The 22861-nt window shown below is 36.0% G+C and overlaps 1 long non-coding RNA gene across 1 annotated transcript in view; it reads left to right on the forward strand.

Moving 5' to 3' along the window:
* The first annotated feature begins 3721 nt into the window (after positions 1–3721).
* The window catches only part of LOC112149894, a 39617-nt gene continuing 20477 nt past the window's right edge, over positions 3722–22861 (forward strand). Inside the window, exon 1 of the long non-coding RNA XR_002919857.2 lies at positions 3722–3886. This is a non-coding gene — a long non-coding RNA (uncharacterized LOC112149894). The remainder of the gene's footprint in view (positions 3887–22861) is intronic.

The following is a 22861-nucleotide window of genomic DNA, read 5'->3' on the forward strand; positions in this document are numbered from 1 at the left end:
TGCCTTATTGGAAATGCATGATGCCACTATTTAAATAAGTAGTTGTGGAGTCAGATAAGCAAATTTTTCTTTAATAGTCCTGGTAAATCAAATGTCCGTCCTGGGATAGGATCTCTCCCTCATGTGGGCATCCCTATGGTTTCTTTTTGTTTCCTGAATCAGATTTTTTTAGGAGTTTTTCCTTACCAGGAGGGAGGGTCTAAGGGCATGGATTACCAGTTTCATTTAGTCTGTTTAGTTTAGCAATTATCTATTGTTCATATTTTATGACCGACATTCTGCTTGTGTAAAATTACCATCATGACGCCCAATGAGGAAATAGTATTTGTGATATTGGGCTATAAAAATAAAATTGAATTTCATTCATTGAATTGCTCTCACATTCAAGACAATTGCACCAGAGTCGGTTCATTAGCGAACTATTGTTCACTAGTTTGATTTATGCAGGAATTTTTGAGATGTTCAAGGAATCACACCTGGTACACAATAACCCCACCCGTGGGAATAAACTACTATTTGGCTACAATTTAATTACATCTTAAATTTAGGTTGTCACACTCTGGATATGAATACAGTTAGACGACATAACTGGGATGAAGATGGTCCATTTCACAGATGACTCTTTCTTGTTAGCAGCTAACAGGGGTATTGTAAACACAGTTGTATTTTTGAAGCTGCCTATTTTGATCAGTAAGTGTTGTGAACTAGGGGGCAACTCAAAGCACCTTTCTTTCCACTTAAAGAGATTATTTTACAAGTATGGGATAGTCATTAGTACAATAAAAAGTCAATGGACACAGGTTGTGGATGGGTAATGGCAGCTCAAGCAAAGTGAGTAATAAAAATCTGGCATCTCTGCAGGTAATGCATATAGTTGATGTGCACTTTGTCCATTTGTGTTTCAAACAGAAGGCTTTAAAGCTGAGAGGATGCTTTCACATCAGGATATGTATATTACTTTTGTTGGACTTATATAATCAAACAGAGATGTCTAAAACATACAAATAAAACTAGCAAAAAGCTGTGTTTTTTTTGGCTAAAAATAACAAAACAACACCTAAAAAAACTGTTATTGGATTTGATTATTTAATATAGTTTTTTTTTCTTTAAGTAAAGATCAGTTTGATGTCAATTAATCATTAAACCCGCCTATAGTAGACAAAACTAATCAGATGTGAGTTCATTATGTTTTTCATGTTGTTTGAAAGAAGATTGCGGGAGGCTAAGAAGAATACTGCCGTAAAGGGGAAAACGGAAACGCTAGCTTAGCGCTTTTTTGGTGCTTTCTAATGTCGCTATCACTTTCTGCTAATCAGTACTGGACTGCTCAGTTGAAACGCAGCTATGGAGTCCAGCTCTGTACTAGAAAAGTGTACCAAAAAAGTTGTTGAGTGTATCTTGTAGGTAAGAACTGGCTTTTTGCTTCCTAGTTGTTTACTGTCCCAAAGTGGCCAGCTGTTGGAATTCCTGGATATTATTGAGTCGCTTCAGTTCACTACAAAGAGTGTCGTGTGTGAAAGCAAGCTAAGCTAGACGAAGGTCTCAAGACTTTTAGCCCATTAACTGAGTAAGAGAGCGACCTAAAAGAGTTCTTTCTCTGTCTCATTAGAAAAATACTTCTCAGCAAAAGTTTGTTTGTAGTTTATAATAAAAAAAAAAGAAATTTTTGTACAGAATGTGCTTTTCCACATCAAATATTTTGACATTCCTATTGCACAATCCAAAAAAAAGTTCTTAGCCAAAGGTTTTTATAATTGTGTCCTTTAATTCTCAATAGTTATCACTCCACTCTTACTCCATCAGTTTTTGTACATTTTTCTGTGTTAGAACGCCACCTGTAGGCCACAAATGGCCTGCAGCTGCAGGTATCAGCAAATGAAAAGCACTTGATTTAAATGAACAAATACATCATTCTAAACCCAAGTGTTTGAAAACGTTTCTTCACTCAAAGAACCAAAGAAATAGATGTGCTGGGGGCACATATCCCATTATGCGAGATGCAGGTTTAACATTAGTGGCTGCAGTCGTCACATCACCACAGATTTATATTGATTTTGGAGAAATCTTTAAAGCCAACACATTAGGGGAGTGCAGCTTCACAGAAGGATTACTCAGCACAGCTGGAGGCTTCTTTGAAAGTGTTAGCATAATGCTGGAGACAGCTGAGGATGAGGAGAGGAGCCAAAGGAAGAAGACAAATAGAACAAGAGACAGTCTCTGAAACTCAATAGGAAATCAAAAAGGTAATTTAAAAGAAAAGATAGGTTGGGAGTTTAAGCAAATCCACAGGATATACAGAGAAGTAATCATTTATCACTACCATCAAAAAAGGAAAACATATATACATCTAATAGTGTTGTCCTAATCAAGCAAATGGAGAGGTGAGAAAATATCAAACATGATGATTGGGCTCACTGAGGTAAATAAGCAAGTGACAGTAACAACGTTACCTTCATGAGGTAGGTTTGCTATTGTGGTTCACCTTTTGTGGTCTCTGTTTCACAGGTTTTTTTTCACAGTGCAGTTTTACATGCCTTTTCTCTATCTCTGTCTGCAGCTCACTGTGCTTTGCGTCCTGTTTGGCTGTTGATCTTGTCATCCAATCTCTTCCATGCTCTGCACATGCAGCCCTAACTAAAGTTACATAAGTCTTTGATCACAAGCATATTTTTTCTTTCAGTCTATATTACTGGGCTTTTTTTTCCACAAAAGTTTGAACTTTGACAGTGTAAACAAGAGAAAAACGTAAAAAATATATATAAATATCTGTCTAAAGTGTAGAAAGTAGTAAGGAGTTTTACAACCTTAATATGACTTTGCAGATTTTGCACATTTATTGAACGCGATTAATAGAGTAACACTGTTTTATTATCTAACTATAAATGGAGCACATCGTATTACTTGCAGCTGCTATTAAAAAAAAATAAAAGCCCAAAAAAACCTTCTATGTGAAAATCTGAAAAGTGGTACCACTTTTCATAACCGTGTGACACAGAAGACAAAAAATAGTTTTTGCATTTAAGCATAAATTCTTCCCCTACCTCTACAGCTTCTCTGCCCCTCCAATAGTAGGGGCATTTGAAGGGGTAGGGTTGTCCAAAATATATTTTTTTAAGGTGGAGGAGCCCTGCGAGGCTGTTCCACGTTACGCTGTGCTGCAGAAGAGAAATGCTTCACCCACAGAAGTTGACAATTAATTTTAAGTAATGACTTGTTTTTTTAGCACAACTTTTTTAAAGTTGTAAAACTGATGTTGTTACGTATTTCCAAGCTCTAGCAGCTACACCCTACCGTAGCTGACCGGTAACTATTGATGATGTCATCAAGTGGGTGTAACGTTTGAATTTGAAGACACTAAGGGTTTGTCCGAATTCCTTCCCTACTCACTATATAGTGCGTTCGCCATTTTTTAGAGTTGTCTAAATCTACAATTCCAAAATCCACTGTACTACAAATTTCCCAGAAGTCTTTGTGAAAAAGTAATTTGCATCGATTCTCACTACATTGGCAAATATAGACCACAATGCACAGCGTTAAAACAAGTTTAGCAAAAAAAATAAAAAATAAAAAAAACCTGTTTAAATATATTTTGTAATAAATAATCCACATTTTCATCATCAGAACACAGCATTGTGAAATGTTTGTATTGATTCAATTTTCACTTTGTGAAGTTGGTGACTGCTCTGCCCCAGGTCATTTGCCTGTTAATTCAGTCCGTCTTCCTTTAATTTGAAGCTTTGTTTAGCTGGTGCTTTTATTTTGAAGGCCGAATTTAAGTTTTTCAGGAAGTCTGTGTCAGCCATATTAGTTTTCATTTTACCATGCTGCCTGCCTGTTGTAATTCTCTTCCATCCTCATCTTGTTTTCATCTCCAACCCCATCGTCTGTAAGTTTGCATTAAGTTAACCGATGTTACTCACATCATTGTTTTAGTTTGTGTTTATCTCATTGTATTTATTAGTTAAATCATTGTTGGTGTAAAATGCACATTTCAGTATATAGAGATCACTAGACATATTTTATTTTGATTTCTTGTGGTTTATGCGTGTTTCAGTTTTATTCTGGAAAGTTTACCTTGTCAAAATAAAGGAGCTTGGATGCTATATCCTGACTTTAGGTCATTCCAACAGAGTCAGGCTTACTGCTAAATTGTATACTTGACATACAAGAAGAGCAGGAAAGTGATGTCATTTCCGGCTTTTAGAAAAACAAAAGAAAACTAGTGAGCATGGTATCTGAATTGCTTTTAAAATCCTTTATAGTCCTGCACTATATAGTTTTTTAGTAGTTAGAGATTAGGGTGGGAATTTGGATATACCCTATTTTTCCATAATTCTCTGTTTGGAGGGCTGAATGTAGGAGTGCAAAGAAGCTGTAGGGGTATGGGAAGAATTTGGATATGGCCAAAGTCTAAATCTCCTAGAAGTGGAAACTAGCACAGTGGTATTGCAATATTTAAATATACAATGGTTCTGAAGTTTTGACTGTCAGATATCACTCAAAAAAGAGAGAATAGTAGCGATATTTCAAACCTTGACTTCATGAGACATGACTCTGAATTCACATAGCAGTTTTATAGTAACATACTTTTACACATAGCTGGTATGCATCATTTCATGTTTGTGAGGGTTAAAAACAGAACAAAATATACTATTTACATAAAGAATTGAAATGCTGTAGGCTGACAAACTGGTGTTAGTATGTATACATTGATGTGACCAAAAATGTGAGCATATGTTTATCCACTTATATTCTAAAAATGGGAAGCTGTTGGTTTTATTTTTATGTTGTCAAACCAAAAATGTCACAGTTAAAGAACATTCACTGGCAACACATGGTGACAAATCGATCATGTGCATTAAGCATGGGGCATCATGGTGATTGTTGCACATGCAGTCCAAATGTGTTCAGCTTTGCAAGCACTTTATCCCGCTGAAGGGATAATGTGAGGCTGCAGTTGCATGTGGGAGGAAAACAACTAAAGCATCCTGCATAAATAGGAAACTGAAATGTTGGGTTGTGCCTGAATGGATTTTGTTTTACACGTATTTTTATGCACCGAGTTGCTAGTATGAATATTTATTCATTAAGCTTGCAGCAAAAATTTCACACATCAGCTATAACCACTTAACATTGTGGAAAAAAACATCCAATATATATAGTGACGGTAGTAAAAGAGATTTTTTGGGCTTATTTGCACTTTTTTTTTTCAACAAAAGGTTTACATGTCAGAGAAGACTTTTGATTATAACGCTGTTTGGGATTCTTAAAATTTCACAGCAGGTTGATCTGACACAAAAACAATGTAACTGTCATCTCAAATATGCAGGCTTTTCTTTTTCTGAAATCAAGCCAAAGAGGAAATGATGTGCATATTTTTCAAGAAGTCAAAAATAATTAACAACTACAATCTGATTTCATGCTGTTCAAAGCTTAGCACCTTCCTCTGAGCAGCAGGAGAAAGCAAAGATGATTACTATGCCATGAATTTGGAGGTGTGCTGGGGTTTTTTCTGTTGCTTGTCAGCATATTATTGTGGCTCATACTGTCTGCTTCTGTTGCTAATTTATATAAGATATTATTGGTCCATCATAAATAAATGAAAAACATACATTTAAAAAAAATGCCAATGTGGCGATCTTAAATACCTATAGAAAACATTTCTGGTCATTTTGTCCCCAAAATATTAATAAATGGAAGTTGAGGGAATGCAGGCTGTTTGATTTAAGTTGGCTGTGACCTAATAAAGCTCCTTTAAGAGTGCAAACAGTAAATGGCAAAGCTGTCATCAGTGAGATCAGATTACACTAAGTTATATCCATGACTCTCCTGAAATTACAAATTATTTCTTTAGAAATTTAAATCACATGTAGGACATATGAATCTCAGCTTTTCTGGCAAAAATGTAAACAAAATGTCTTAAATTGTAATAAAAAGAAAAACAAAATCTAAAAGGGTAGAAACTAAATAACCCAATTAACCCTTGTGGTATCCTAGGCATGCTTACATTAAAAGTGAGTTTATCTAGACCCCTTAAGACGCATGCTTTTTTTTTTTTTCTCAAGAATTTTTTTATCTTCACTGGCGTCCATGGCAGACATGATTTCCTGTCCATCTTTGTGATGGGAGGGATCACACATCATTAAAAAGGTGGGTTTATCTTGACCCCATAAGGTGGCACAAGGGTTAATTATTTGGGTATCTATTTATTTTAAATAAAGAAAGAAATCCTAAAATAGAAAATTAAAGTTCATACTTTATTGCTAGATTCTACTTGTCTCTCTTTTACGTGTGTCATACCAATATAAAAGGAAATAGCCTGTCATCACATATGGGTAAAGCCACATACTCAAATACACACATAAACCTACTTGCCCTGGAAGCTGTTGAGTCCCATCCAGGGTGCTGGGAGCTAAGCTCCCCTCTTGGTGTTGGCAATATCATTGAAGCTGCCACTATGGTGATGAAGTAGCAATGTATGCACAAGTGTCCATGTGGAGTATCCAGATTTCTAGGCTATTCTACGCCATTTCCCGTTCAGTTTCAGGACTCCTGGACCTAACAGTGAGTCCATTTTCATCTCCACAAAAAGCAAAACAAATACACAACTGGGAGCAATCGGATAAATGGAAACTGAATAGAATCATCAGGAAAGAGCGGTAATATCAGTTGGATAGAATAGTTTATTGGTCTGTTTGTGCGCAATTTGACTTGTCTGTGTTGTCGAAATGACAGCAGCAGTTCTACCAGTGTCTGGGGTTGAATGTGTCCTTGAGGATATTTTGGAATTTTTTGATGCTGTGGGTCCTGTGTAGTTTTTCTAATACAACAGAGAATTAATTGTTTGCCTCTTTGTGCTGCACTCAAAGTATTCATTTGGTATTTGTGTTACTTTATATGCAGAAACAGTAGATGGTGGTGTGTTCTCCTTTTGTCAGCAGTTTGACACATCACACCTTGTAACATCTTGCGTTCCTGTATCATTGGCAAAGAACTATGCATGTTTACGTACATGTTTATGGTCTATTTTTGACATGTTTAGCAGATACTTAAAGACCACTTATCTTTCGCCCTAGAGTTGATACACATCAGTCTGTTGTCATGTCTGTACATTTTCGTCTCAATTTGAACACGTTTGCATGCATATAGTTTTGATGGCTTGCAGGTCACAGGCTGCTATATATTATCACACAGTTAACATTATAACAAACTGTAATTTTCACAGCACAACCTGTTCTTAAGATGAGGAAATTATGCAATAATTGTTCCATGCCAGAGAATGTAACTAGAATGATAACTACAACAAAAAGGAACCATATTTTATGGTCAAATGTACTCTAGTATGTAATGAATGGCTAGCTATAAGTCCTTTGTGCGACTATTTAAAAGAGAAAAGCATGAATGGTACAGTATTTTGTTGATGTGGCTGAGTTTAAAAGGGAACCATACCAAAAATAGTGTTATAGGTCTGAAGAAAACTCTTAAATCTATGTGGAAAGAAGGTTTATTCGTTTGGACATAAATAAGAGGGCTGCCTTAACCCTATAACACTGGATCTATCGCCGGGAACACCTAGAAAACACATTCTCTTTGACATATCATAACTATTCACGCAATAATCGTGAATCACTTAGTTCTGATGCAGAGAAAAGCGTCTTTTAATACCTGTTTTATGGTGATATGTAACACATTACTAACCTTAAGTGTTGAATAACGACAATAAGTCGCTCTTTTTGGACGGAGTCCGCTGATTTACATCAATCGCGTGAACACCTCACTACTAGAGGTGGGACATAATACTGATATGACGAACTTTCAAGAAATTTCAACTCACAAATGATTACTTGTCCTCTCTTTCCCTGAATCAGTTTCTTAAAATTATACAAAAAAATCCTCCAGGGGGCGCTGCACATGAGCATGACAGTGAAATATAAGGATGGTGTGGCGAAACCCATCCATCCATCTACTTGTCCGCTTCTTCCCTTTCGGGGTCGCGGGGGTGCCGGAGCCTATCCCGGCTACTGAAGGGCGAAGGCTGGGTTCACCCTGGACAGGTCACCAGTCTGTCGCAGGGCGTGTGGCGAAACCGTCATCAAATTTTACCATACCAATACCTTTTTAGCCTAAATGTCTAAAAACATAGAGGCACGTGTACAGGAACAGCGTAAACATGGAGTGCACTTTCTTTGCTGCCTTTCCACATGCAGAAGGGAGGGGAGGGGCTCCTCACGCGCTCTCACCGCATACTCTGCTGACGGATGAAAACGCACGCAGATGGCAGAGCGGCCACAAGCAAAAAGGCTCCAAGCTGTGTCTGTATTATTCTAAAGAAGACAGAGACAGCGTGCGCTGTTTCTAATATAACAAAAACATAGTTTGTAAGGGCGGTAACTGCAATAACCTGTCCAAACTCTGCACTAAAATACATCAGACTCTAGCGGAGAGGATGTCCAAATGAGATGTCTTGCGGTGCTATTGATCCAACAGGTGTGTATGCTAGCTAAAGTGTAGATTATCAAAGGTAAGTGCAGAAAATTTTAATAAAAGGAGGGCAGAATAAAAATGAAACCAGCACTGTAAAAACAATGATCATAATATATATTAACAGGCTGAAACTTCATATGTTGCCTCATTAATAATAAATTATCTGACGTATAATGTAGGATTCATTAAAATGCACCATTAGGAATTTTTGTTTCCGCATAAAAGTGAGAAGGTCATTTGATATGTTCTGCATTTTAGTTTCCTAATCGAAAACTTTGTTTATGAATTACCCTAAAATGCATGCTATTGTAAAGGCGCATTAGTATTTATTGATAATTTTATTTAAATGTATATCAGGATCAACTGGAATCACATTAATTGCAAATCCAGTTGAAGATTTGTAGTTGTTGAAAGAATATAACAGCAGGAGCTAAAGCTCCAGCATTAAAAGGTAGACTTTTTTTAAGCCACTTGTTCTCTTTTTCACAAAAGTAACCCGCTACTTTTGTGGTGTGATGTTGGGTTTGAAATGAACTGTGATCTCGTGTTTTGTAAAAAAAAAAAAAAAAAAAATCTTTCAGTTTTTTTGACACCTCTAACACATACAAAATGGTGATGGAGCTTGTATGTTGGTCTCTTTCCCCCAATGGTCAATCCTGTGATTTCCCCTATTCCCAGCTTCTACCAAGGTCCATCTAGGATTTCTGCAGGTCCCTGACCATTTTGTTGATGTGTTAGATGAGCAACAAAAACACCTACTTTAAAAAAAAACAAGAAGCAAGTGTTGTGACTTCTTTTTTTCTTTCACAGAGGTTCTAGCTATAAAAAGTCTATTGCTTCAATGTTTTGTTTGAAAAAATAAACTATCCATCAAACTGTGTAGGGTTATTTTCTTCATGTGAAAGTAGCATTTTTAAAAATATCCCAGCAGTTTCATTTACATCCATAGCCTTTAAAGCCTTTTACGATCTATCAGTTTTAAACTGAAAGACACCTGATACGGAGTAGTAAAGACAAGTTGTCCTCTGACTCCATGACCCTACCAAGAACTTACCTTTCAAACACCGTCCCCACTTTCTTAGCACTAGTTCATCATTCTGAGTTGGCATCACTCACATCCTTGACAGCAAATCGGGGTAAATGGCAGATCCGGCCTGTCCCCTCACTTCGCTGTGGTATCCTATGGAAATGTGTGCCTGACGACCAAGGAGACATGACAAAAAAAATACATCTGAATAATGCAACAGGCTAAAAGCAGTGGGGACACAGCAGCAATGAGAAAATGAAGTGGCTGAGAGATGACTGACACAGAGAGGAGAATATGTAAAAGCAAAAAAGAAGACAAGGAACCCAGTTGAAAGCAGGGTTAAACAGTGAGAGCGAGTAAAATTCATCGGTGGGTGGGGTGCAAATAAGTATGAGGTAACTTGAAGGATGGCTTGTGAAATGTGAGAGAAATAGAGCGAAAGACCACAGAGGTATGAATGAAGCGTAAAGAAGCAAAATGGAGAAAAACTAAGACAGGTCGTCGAAAAACAAGACAAATGATGAAAAGAAAAAGAAAGGAAATCCGGAGGGAAGCAACTCTGATTTAGTTTTTGCAAAAAGGGACAGAGGATGGCGTTTCTATTTTCTGTTTTCTTATCTTCCTTCTTCATCTCAGCTTGTTGTCATTCTTGATGAAAGTTGTTTCTGTTTGTTTTGTTTTTTTTGTGGTTGTGGGACTTTGACCAGTCTTATCTTCCTTTGTATCTTTTACTTTCTCCAAGCTTCTGTCTTCTTTCAGTGACATCCTCTGATTTGCTTGGTGTGCATCATTATTTCAAAAGAAACAATCTTCTGATTCTCAAACATAAAAATCCTATTTTGGTTTAGTCTTTAGGTGTCATAAAAGATAATGAGAGAAAAGCGAGAATTGAGGCCACTTTCCGAGGTGCTTAACCCATCTAAAATCTTAGGACCTCTGAAAATCAAAGAGGGGATTACAAAAACTCTTGATTTGTTTTTAACTTCTTGATTGTGTGGGTTTTGAAAATGCAACTTTAAGTAGACAAATAAAATGAATCAGGTTGTGTGGAAGCACTTGTCTCGGAAATTTAGTCAGCAATGTGTTTATATGTGGAAAATGTTGAATCCAGAATGTATTTTCCATTTTAACCAAGATAACTTGAAGGCCTGACTAAAATATAAGTATAATCTAACTGTTTTTGACTATTGTTTTTTTATTCATAGGAGTTCATTAAGATTTCTTGCATAGTATATTTACTTAAAATGAATTCATTTGCAAACAAATCAGTTTGATGGCTTGCAAACAATGACATATGTAAAGTTTGTATTGTTTCAACTAATCTATTCAAACTAAAAGTAGGACGGGGTGAACTTTCTTTGTTTTTTTTCTTTTTTCAATAATATGGTTGTTTCATTTAACCAATTCTAAAACAGAGGTACTACTTTTCCCATATTTTTTAGTCATTCAAGCTTGATGAAGGCATAATTGGGCATCTCAACAGTGAGCTTTGCGCTGGTTTGTTTCTTTAGAAGAGGGTCGGGTAAACCAGGAAGATCCAGCTGTCGATAAGTCGTAAATGAAGGCGGAGTTCTGATTGCAAGCCTTTTTGTTCAAGTGGTCTTTTTAACTTCTTCACCTTTTCTGTCATTGTGTTTTATAAGCAAATTGAATTGTTTTTTTATCATTAAAACAACCTAAAGATCCACTTTGATAATCTTTTGATCCTCTGTTAAGGTGTTCCCAGTGGTTTTATAATCATGATAATGCCATTTAAAGCCAAAAAATAAAATCCTTTGTCGTTTTATACAACATAGTGAATTTCAATGATTAGGTTATATATTATTGTCCGTTTTATTTACACGCAATTGCTTGGAAATTCATAGCTACCCCCAATTCGGTTGAAAAATATTCTTGTTTTTGATCAGAAATTGAGAATTTAACCGGCAATCTATTTTTTTTTTTATTTTTTACAACGGAAATATTTAAGCCTTCATCGCTGGAGATGCTTGTCAAAAGATCTACCATACACGAATTGTAGTACTGAGTGGTGCTTTAGTGGTAACTGTTGCCTCCCTTCGCAAAGGTTGGCGGTTCACCTCCCAGCTTGGGAGAATTGTTATTATTCAAAACAAATTTCAAAAGTGGTTATTTTTTAAATCGTGAAAATTAAAATAATTAAATACTTATTGCAACATATTCCAAGCAGCTATTTTTTTTTTTTTTTTCCCCCACCTAGGGTGCCAGGGTCTGCACTGGGCATGCCCCTCTCCCATCAGCCATAACTAGGCTGTATGTTTACAATCTCTCCTACCTCCAACTGAACATTACCGGTGCAACAAAACTGGCGAGCAATTTTGGAGCTATCCAGCCATTCAGATTGGAGCCGGATTTCAACTTAGACGAGGAAAACAGATATATGTGGATCTAGTTGTCTACAAGTAAATGATTAATGGTGGATATGTGCATTGCGCTTTTCTACCTTCCTTAAAAGCCCAAAGCGCTTTACAGTCACAGTTGAATGGCACGATCATGTGACCAATGACAAATAAAAAAAGGGGGAGGTCAGATCATGAGTCTGGGATAACTTATGTATTGATTACTTAAATGTTAAATAAAAGTTTATTCAGCTGTTTTACTCGGTCACATTCTTCTGCATATGTAACCAGCTATTTTTTTCCCCTTTTTTAAATATATGTATTCTTTATTTACTGTTTTAAAAAGATCTGACAGCCATCTTTCTTTTTTTAGACTGGTTTCATATCATCCATCTGTAAATTAGGAGGCAGGAAATCTTTTGATGTGTTGATTTTTATGCTAAAACGTGGGAAAAAGAAGGATGGCAGGAGTGTAGATTAAGGGGACATCCCACTGAATAATGCACCAACATCCACCACAGGCTTCTATTTTGTGTTATTTATATATTTATTTTCAGGGAAGAACAGTGCATCCATTCCTCTTCTCTGGCAATTACTTTTAATTGGATAACCTTTTCGTTTGCTGGAGAGAACTATTTTTAACTTTGAAAGCACAAGGTGTGGAGGCACCCTGCGTTCCCTCCGGAGTAGCTCACTGCATAGATAGCTAGATTGAAGGAGGGACCGTTAATATGGAAACGAGATGCCAGAAGTGGGAGGGAGACAAGGAAATGCACACACATCAAACAGATGAAAATAACATCTTTAAAGACATTTCACACATTAAATAAAAAAAGGTAAAGTTTACAGAGAGTGACACATTCCCTTGAAAGAGACATTATACATTTACTTTAAATTTCTCTGTATCTATTTTTCAAGCCCACTTTTTCCCATTTAAAAATATCTCATTGGTCAGAACAAGGTAAATTGACCATCAAAAAAAAAAAAGATTTTGCAAAAAATTTACAAAGTCAAAACACTTTTTTTAATCACCTTCCCATCCCCAAAAAGTCTGATTGATCTACATGGGACGGTATAATTTCTGCCTCATTTAAGGAACATTTATCATCTCAGGATTTGCTCCAAATCTGGCTAAGTAACTTGGGGGCTTGGTTAACTATCAGCTTGGCTTGCTCTGGCATTAGAAAATATGGTGTGTATGGTAGTGGAGTGGTAAGCGCTCTCACCTCACAGCAAGAAGACCCTTGTTCAAATCCCAGTCGGGTTTTTTCTGTGTGAAGTTTGCATATTCCCCCTATGTTTGGGTTTACAGTCCAAAAACAGACTTCATAGGGTAACTGATGTCTCTAAATTGCCCCTAGGCATACATGTGTGCGTGTGAGCCCCTGCAAGAGACAGCTTGGGATTCTGAAAGAGATACAGCAGGTTTTGAAGATGGATGGATGAATTAACTCCGGGCTCGCACAGCAAGCGTTATAGCTCAGGTGCGGCGCAGTCTAGCTACAGCAGATGACTCCCTTTGTCTATGGAATTGCTGCAGCCTATGGCTCCAAACTCCGAACTCACGTAGGTCCATGTGATAACACGCCGTTTATTACGATTTAGGTCGTTATTAGCCCCAACTTAGCAAAAGTCTAGCAATTCAGCTTTGGCGTCTGGTGAAAATTTGAACCCGACGAAATGGATTCAGAGCGCCGGAGAGGCCAGATCGCAGAGGCTGGATGTGATTGTATTAATGGCCTTGTCCAGTGGCTATAATTTTTTTTTAATTTAGAAAGTTAATGGAACTTGGAAAACGAATCAGATAAAAATATTCACTTAAAATGATCTAGCGCGATTTTATTGATCATTTTATGGTCGTGCACAGCTTTAAATTTGGCCGATAGGTGGTGATGGGCGGGGTAGCGGTCATGAACACAAATCAAAATGGCTGTGGATGATCAACAACCTAAACCTTGTGTAACTGACAAATAAAAACAGAACATGACAAGAACCAAAGAAACACATCACATAAACGATTCTCGCACTGTCATATCTACACAAAAGAATCAAAGCTGAGGTTTTCAGTAGAAAACTATAAAAGAACAAAAATACAGCATCTAAAAAGGTGAACTGAAAGATTCTGAAGGGACTGGATTTAGAGGGTTTAAAAATTCATTTTGATCAAGAAATGTAAAAAAAATAACATGACTAAAATAGTAATGATAAGTACACTGGTTTATTATTATTATTACTTCGCCCTATGTTCTGTTTAAATATTCAAAATTGTTGCAAAATTAAAACTTTGTTTTATTCAAGAAACATTATTAGAAAAATATGAAGAAGAGTTTAGAATGACATCATGTTTATCATTGAAACACACAAAAAAAGGACTCGGCTGATAGAAATCAGAATATTAAATGGCACTTTTATTTTTAAAGGATCAATAAAGATAATTATTTAAATGTGTATGAATAACTGTACTGTTTTTCAATAGTTTCCATATACATTTTTCCCAGAAAATATTGGTCAGATGCTTCAAAGGCTGTAAATAAGTTAATTAAAGTCCCATCTGCCATTCTGCTTCCAAACAAACATGCTTAAACGGTTGAATACATTATTTTCTGAATTTGAAGGATTTTTTTTGTTTTTGTTTTTGGGGTTACTAAAAATTTAAAATTTTATATTTTTTTTAAATTATATATATAAATATTTAATCATTATATATCATTATTGCTAAATTTCACCTTCATTGCGTCACTATGAGTTTTATTACATCGTATTAATTACAATTGGGTATACAGAGAAGGGTATGCAGGAGAAGTTTTCTTTAATGTATCATATCATATTTATCAGGGGGTACAACACTTATGAGTGATAAATATTAAAGCCACATTAACCTATTCTGTGAACTTGTATATGAGTAAAAAATCAAAGTAGACAGATAAAGTAACCTCTGCCAAGCAAATGTTCACTGATCTGTAAACTACATAGGTGGATTTCATTATTCATAATGCGGCCGTTAAAGATGACTTTTTACTCAAGTTGCATGCTCCATCTGTGGCTAGAGGCTGTCAAACAAGTTGACAAATCGAGTGATGGATATGACTGGTTTGCGTGCAGTTAGATCAATGGTTTTTCCTTTATTCAATGTTTATTACTGTTTATAACTGGTTATCTCTAGAAAAGAAACAGTAAGGAACTATGTGAAGAAAACAAGAAACACTAGTTTATTCATCCTTTTTTTTTAAAGATAAAATCTAATTATTTTGTCCATTTTTTTTACATCTTTCAATGAAATATTGTTGGGGACAAGGATCAAGTTTGAAATGTGATCCAAATGGAAGTCAACCAGAGCTACTAGTTTATTATGTTTTTTTCCCTCCTTTTGCCTTTCACAACCACAATTTAAACACACTAGATAAGCTCAACTATTATAGCAAAATAAAAAGTGTTAATCTGAAAAATGTCAACTAAGAAATATGCTATATTCTAGAAAACTGCTTGAATTATCCACCCCTAATATTTTATATAACCAATAATTAATAAATTACATTCTAAACTTCTGGTCTTCACAACCTGCAACAGTACAAAACAACTACAAGGTCAATGAGAAGAGCCATGCATTAAAATTGTCATAAGCACTAATTACCTTCTTCGGGCAGTCTGTGTTGACAAGAACCTGGTTCCATTTTTTTCTTCCCTTTTTTTTTTTTTTAATAAATACTATTTTGTAGCAGGTATGCAATGTTGTATGTGGCTATTTCCAGTGCAGATCCAGCTATCTATCAATTTGTTTGGCATTCTTTGCATCAGTGGTTCTAATGCTGCTGCTCCAACTGATGACAGTGCTGCAGATCTGCTCTTTCACAGTCACACATTCTGTTTGCTACCATTTGTTTATAGCACATAGAACAGACCCCTCTTCCATTCTTTTTGCCAAGGTTTCTCACTTTTCGTGTGAGAATCAGTCACCAGTGTTGGGCCCGCAGTATTGTAGCCATGTGGTGGTGGTCGGTGTTGTGTGGCTCTGTGATTATCAGACTGTCGAGCAGTTAGCCTCAGTCAGTTGGGATGGACTCCAGGAACTTCTATAAATAAAGGAGGAACTACATATTGGCCACAAATGCAGTGAGTGGTAACGGTTAAATACAAACGCGATATTTTGGTTCAGTCTGACAAAATAAGCGTTCCTCGTGTGTTGACTGTAAACAGGTGGAACGGAGCATACCTGTATGGCAAAAGCATTATCCTCTAATGATGGGAAAAGAAAATTCCAAGAAATCAAACATCAAACCTGGAAAAACTGTCTTCTATTAGTGTTGCATTCTAGGAAGCTTACAGATTAATGGTTTGTAGGAGGCATACTTACCTGAATAACTACTAGTACATATGGTACGTGAGCAATTCTGAGTTTTTTTATGCTATACTTTGATCAATTGGATACATCCTTTGTGACAGCTGTAAAAATAATGACTTAAAGCAGGTAGATTGCATTTGCTTCTAACTCAACTGTAAATATTTAAGATACTATGCTTGATTACATTTTTTCCTGCTGTCTGCACCACTTTCAGAGTTTCAGTTTGTCTGCTACCTTGCTCAACAGGAACCTCTTGGATATTCAGTATTTATTTTATTTATTACTTTTTTTTTTATATAGTTTTCTGAATGCATTTCTTCCATGAACTGAAGGCCATTCTCCATACAAAAGGACTCATTGAAATTTCATAAGCTTCATGAATATTAATTCCTGTAAGTAGTTGACTCCACACATGTCCCTGAAACACTTGTGCGTACTGTCCATTATTACAGATTATTCAATGTGGTGAATATGTTTGCTGTTTTGCTCAGAATAAAACTGCAAGTCAATAAATAAGCAACACTGTGTGAGTAGTTCACTACATTGCAGAAAAAGCTTTTTCTAGAAAAAGGAAAATACACGAGTAAGGATTAAAAAAAAAAAATTACTATTCAGTAAAACTACATAGATTTAAGATGCACCTTACGCGACCTTCTTGGAGGCTGCTTTAGAGGACAGAAATTGTGGAGAACCGCTCATATTACTGGAAGACTCACTGGATCATGACCCCAGATTCTTCCAAGGCTGAAAGGCAGCAGTCTCATTCATTCTTAATTCATCCAATGCCTGGCACCTCACTTCTGCTACACATAGTAGGAATTCTGGGTCAAGGTTGTTCAGAACATTTCTTGGCAAACGTGACAACCTATAAGTCAGACCAAACCAAAAACCGTTCAAACTGTCAATATCAAAGGTATGTTCTTCTTTTTTTACATTGTAAATACATATATGATACCTGGACATATATATATAAATATTTTTTGGGAGGATGGTGGTTTTTGCATATTTTTAACATAATCCAAATTTTATGTTTTTGAAGGAGGTCAAGGGTGAATTTTATTTATCAGTGTTGACATTTGATATGAAATTAAAATAACTGAAATTCAACAAACTACATGGATTATTGATTTTTATGGTTTTTAAAGTGCAAAATATTGCTTAATCTTAAATTCTTAGAAAAAGAAACTGAATGGACAGAACTTGTCTAATTGTTATCTGGTAAGCATTTATTTTTGGTTTGCTTGTATAATCTTTGTAGTAAAACTGTTAATGGTCATATTGATTGATTGATTGATTTCAAGCATAGATTGTGAAGAATACAGGACAAAACACACATTTTTCAAACACATTACTTAAATAATGAAATGAATTAATTAGAAAATAGAAAACAAACAAACAGAAACAAAGACACACTTATGATTTACTGATTAATTGGATATAGTTTTTATTAACTAAAGTCAAGTAGAGTTTTGGTAAAGTGTCTTCTCATCTCTGTTTATTCTAGGATTTAGTCATTGCCTGACATACAGCTTTTCCGTCCCTAAGGTGAAGAATGCATCACTGTGGCAGAGGACGTATTTTGGTCTACAAATATATGTCATTTGCAAAGAATTTTGCAAACCTTTACCAAGGACTCTAATTGCATATTCATATGATGGCGGCATTAATTATCTATATGAGCTCTAGGAAATCTGAATTTGTTCCTTTGTGGAAAATTACGTTGTTAATGGCTTGCTAAAACACCATAGATTATATATATATATTTTCTTATTAATATTGGGTTAAATATGTATGAGAAATGATCAGAAATATTCTTGATTGAATGAACAGCAGTGAAATGAAATGTATGTCTTGATTTCAAAAAAGGCTGTAGGGAATTAAAACAAACAAAAAAAAAACTGTCATGCCAGTGGCATTAAGAGATCTCACCCAATCACCCGACTCCCTGACAATGTGTGCACATGGAAGTGCATGTAGGCTTTATTTGGTTTCATTTAGCTACTATTAGCTATTTAGCTATTGTTATTTCTAACAGTGTTGTGTCTGTAGCATTGATTTGGATCACACACATACACAGGCAAACCCTACTTTCTATCATTTAAAAAATATAAATATAGCATTTTGGCACTGGTTAGACAATTTCATCCACATTTTTCGGTATTTCTACTTTACCATGTTCTAGGTTTTTAGGAAGGTTGTAAAAATAAATGATTACAAAGTATATGACATTTTCAGAGTGTACCATATCAGGGATTACTCAAGCAGAACTCAGAGTTCTATTTGAAATAATAGAAAAGATCCAATTTGATTGCCTTTAATGCTGTACTTGATGGTTGAAAGTACTTTATTTTACTGAAAAGTTTGAATTTACTTATAAAATTGTCACTGTAATCATGTTGGCAATTTTCAAATGATGCGGCGTATTACCCAACACTAAATCTTCTCTTTGACTGGATGTTTTATCTTGTCCACTACTGTGCTGGTAATCTCTCAGTCTTTAATCTGGCAAAACAACTAAATCTTCCTCTTTCTACGAGCTTTGTTTTCCGTTTGTTTCACTTAGGTTTTGTGACTAACAGCATTGTGTCACGTTAAATCACTTTCCCGCTGCGACAGGAACCTGTGAGGGAAGGGAGGAGGAAAGGCAGAAATGAACAGAGATTTGCTGCTTCAGATAGTTGGTCCTTTGGGAAGTGTAATGGGCAAGGGCTCTTTAAAGTGTATCCCATCTGTCACAAATGTTCACTGCAGATGAACACAGATGACAGCTTGTTGCATGGCTGGGATGAGGAGTTTAAATATGGAGCCAGCGGGAGAGTGTGAGAATAAGACTGTTTGTGTACACACACAGTTACTGGTATGTGTGGTCACAAGCAGCACTGGTTGGAACCGTCATCACTATTTTTACTTAGGGTATTTTACAAAAATACATGTAAAGTCACATAATATTGTGTCAACCAATGAGATATTTTGGTAGAGATGGCCTGCTAGCCTATTACTATTGTCCAAGGTACATGCATTGGACCTTGCATTCGTGCATTTAAGAGTAATCCTCGAAAAACCTGCAGCAGCCAGCACGTCAAAAAATAAAAATTTGGGGACATTTCAAATGTCAAAAAGTGATGCAGAAGGGTCCTTAGCCAAACCTCAATATGTGACGACTTGCCAGAAAACGTATAGGCTCCAATAGCAACATCAACGTTGACTATTGAGAGTAAACTCACTCATATCTTCCTAAAATGTTTTCTATACGTTCTCATTTATCAGCTTACAGTATTAATTTACTTTTGAAAAATCACTTTCTTGTTTGTCCAATTGTAGTACAGCAGTAAAAATGCATCTATACCTTTTCAACATGGCATCCAGCTTTGCATACGCAAGAAGCTTATATACAACCTGTAGCTTGTATATTCAATTAAATTTTATAGCCCAATATTACAACACAGTTGTCTTAATGGGCTTCAGTCCGGTAGTTGTCCAAAAGCATAAAATCACTCATGAAATATAAAAAAAAGCAGATTTTAAAAAAAGCAGATAAACTAATTATTTATAACTTACTGGTGTCAACATTTTCTAATGTACAGATTCTTCAGATTTGCATTTTTGAAAAAAAAAAAAGAAGGAATCCTACGTAGGGCTGGGCGATATGACGATAAAAAACCGTCTTACAAGCTCCAAAGCTGACGATCTGTTATTTTTGAGAGATCGTTATATCACGATTTTCTACGAAAAGCTGATGTGGCCAGCTTCAAAAATGTGGCCAACATTCAAAATTCCACTAGAACCGCAGGCTCCTTTAATAAAATCTACAATGTGCTGTCCCCAGCATATTGATCGTGATTGGCTAAATCACGTTTCAAACCACTGTAAAGCTGTGGCAACACTTACATTATACTTTCTATCTCATTTCTAAAAGTCAACGGTGAATAAAAAAGAAAAGTTGACGGTGAGAGTCACCACTTCCAAAATTGACATATTTTTTCATTGAAATATTCAGTGAAATGTTGGCACTCAAACATTTTCACCTCACCTCAAAAATAAAGTAAGGTTTGTGTTGATATGATTTTTTAAGAAATGCAATCCAATAAGATAATAGAGAAAACAATTTGAAACACAGCTTGTAAATGTGACAGAGGAGTGCACATTCGTGGGATGAGCTTCTGCTTTGCAGTTTAAAAATAAAGATGAAATACAAGCGAGTAACCGTCGCCTCTACTCAGAAAATGATTCAGATCCCTGCTAACGAAGCCTTCAGTGCTCCTCCAACCTTCAGGAGCCACTGACACACAAAACTTAATGAGACAATTGTGTCTCCCATCTTTCACATTATATAATTTTCTTAACACAACATTTAGCTGTCATGACCTCACTTAGGAGAATCTTTGTCTCCCTGCATCCCTTTGGTCACTGGTAACAACAGTGCTGCTCTATCCATCCATCATCTCCTGCTTACCAACTACTGGTGCCTCACAATCATCTGAGTGGCCAATTTTAAGCTTTTGCTTCTTTTCAGTGACCTTCCCAACCTTTGATGTGTTCAGAAAAAAAAAAAAAGAAAACCACATTAAGCCATGTAATCTGCTCAGTGTTTATTTGTTACACTTTCTGCACTTAAGGCAGAGTGCCTTCAGGGTTCTGCTACATTAAGTGGTTTCTTTGTCACTTTTTCAAAGACTCTACGTACTGAGTAATTACTTAATAGCAGTCAATAACTGGCAAGTATGATGCTAAATAAGAAGCATTTACCCGTTGTCCGTTTGACACTTTCTTTTTTTTTCCTTGTCCTGTGTGTAGTAGTAGTGCTACTGTGCCAATAATGCATGGATCCACACAATCCTTTGCACTTTGTAAAGAGGAGGAAGGCTTCAAAGTTTGTGCAGAGTAAAGGCTGTTCTCAACTGAGTGAACTGAGTCAGTGATACACTGTCCAGCAACCAAGCTAACAGAGAAAAGATGAGAGCCTCTTTGTTGGTCAGATTGTAGGTGCTTCCTTTCATTTTTTTTTTTTTTACATCCTGGGGTACACCCTGGATGGGTTGCCAGTCTGTTGCAGGGCCACACAATCACTCCCAAGAACAATGTGGAATCATCAGTTAATCTATGAAACATGTTTGTGGATGTGGGTGGAAGCAAGAGTCCTCTGAGAAAACTCAAACATGCGAAAGAAGAACATTCAAACTCCTCAAAGAAGGTTTAAAGTCCAGATTTGAACCAGGGGCCTTCTGTACTTCTACTCACAGAAATCTATTTTAAGAAAGACATAAATGTGAAGAACAAACAGAAAAGAGAGGAAATGTTAGAGGAGGCAGAACATTAGAGAAACAAAAGAGAGTTGGCAGAAATAAAATAACATCTAGAACCAAAATAAAAGCTATAGATTAGGCTACACTTTATTTTTTACAGAGACAGAATTTTAGAGGGACAGGAGCTCAATGTCAGAAAAAGCCAAAAAACAAACTTTTTTTGTCCTTAACTATGTTCAAATTAAGTAAAATTTTACCAATAACTACTCATCTACGACCTGTATAGAAGTGATACAGTTGTCCTTTTTATATGCAAACAAATTATTGTCAACATTAGTTCATTCACTCAACATTAGTTCATTCACTCAAAGACATCTAAAACAAAATACTGGAGGCTATTTATCCTGGCTTTGTGCTGCAGGCAGAATCAACATGAATCAAGATTAATACAGATGATAATATTTTAAACAGATTTCAACCACCTTTTTACACCAGAATGCTGAAATTATTAACATTTAATGTTAGAAGATTTTGCATTTTAGTTTGATGTTTTTCAGTGATGTTTCTGTTCATGTTCTGTTTTCTGTCAGTCACTTCAGGTTTATGTTAATCATCCACAGCTGTTTTCATTTCTGTTAATTGTCCTAAATGTATAATAGTGTCTGGTTCTCAGGTCTGCATTATGAGGTCATCTTCTTTATCCTCTTTTTGTTTCTCCGTGGTTTTTGTCCTGTTTCAGTTCATTTATCAAGTGTTTTTTTTTTCCTTCCACCAAGCCCAGTTTCCTGCATTTGGGTCCATCATCTCCATCACCTGACAGCTGCACCTAAACTGACTCTTGTGGATTCACAAACTCCATTTTGCTTCTTATCCTCTAAACATGGACTTTTGTTGTGATTGGAAAGTTTTAATGGAAATGTGGTGAAACTTAATGATAAAAAATTTAAACAAGGCAATTCTAATCAGAACATATTACATTAAACAGATAAATCCATTTTTAGACGAGCTATGAATTAAATATATATGGATTTCTTTTAATTTAAAAATTCACCTGGTGTTTTATTTCGTACTTATTACCCAGTTTCCTGTCAGTGCACAATCAGTGTTCTAATTGTTGCGCCACACTCCGACGTCTGGTAAAAGTAGTAAAGGATGCCTTGACTAAGATAAACCATTTTTCTAACAGATTAACCAAATTTAAGTTTGTTGAATCACCAGACAGCGACTAGTTATACCAGAAATCACAAGTTGAAGACAGTAGCTTCACTGACATATCTCTGAGTCCGAGCGGAGCCGCTAAGACAGAAGCGGCAGATCAGAACCCCCTTAACAAGAAAGTGGGAAAGAGGAGCAATACCGTGTAGATTTTGTACTGACTTTTTTTTTTTCTCTCATATAATTAACAAGTATG

Source organism: Oryzias melastigma, linkage group LG13 (assembly GCF_002922805.2).
Source record: "Oryzias melastigma strain HK-1 linkage group LG13, ASM292280v2, whole genome shotgun sequence".
Lineage (NCBI taxonomy): Eukaryota > Metazoa > Chordata > Actinopteri > Beloniformes > Adrianichthyidae > Oryzias > Oryzias melastigma.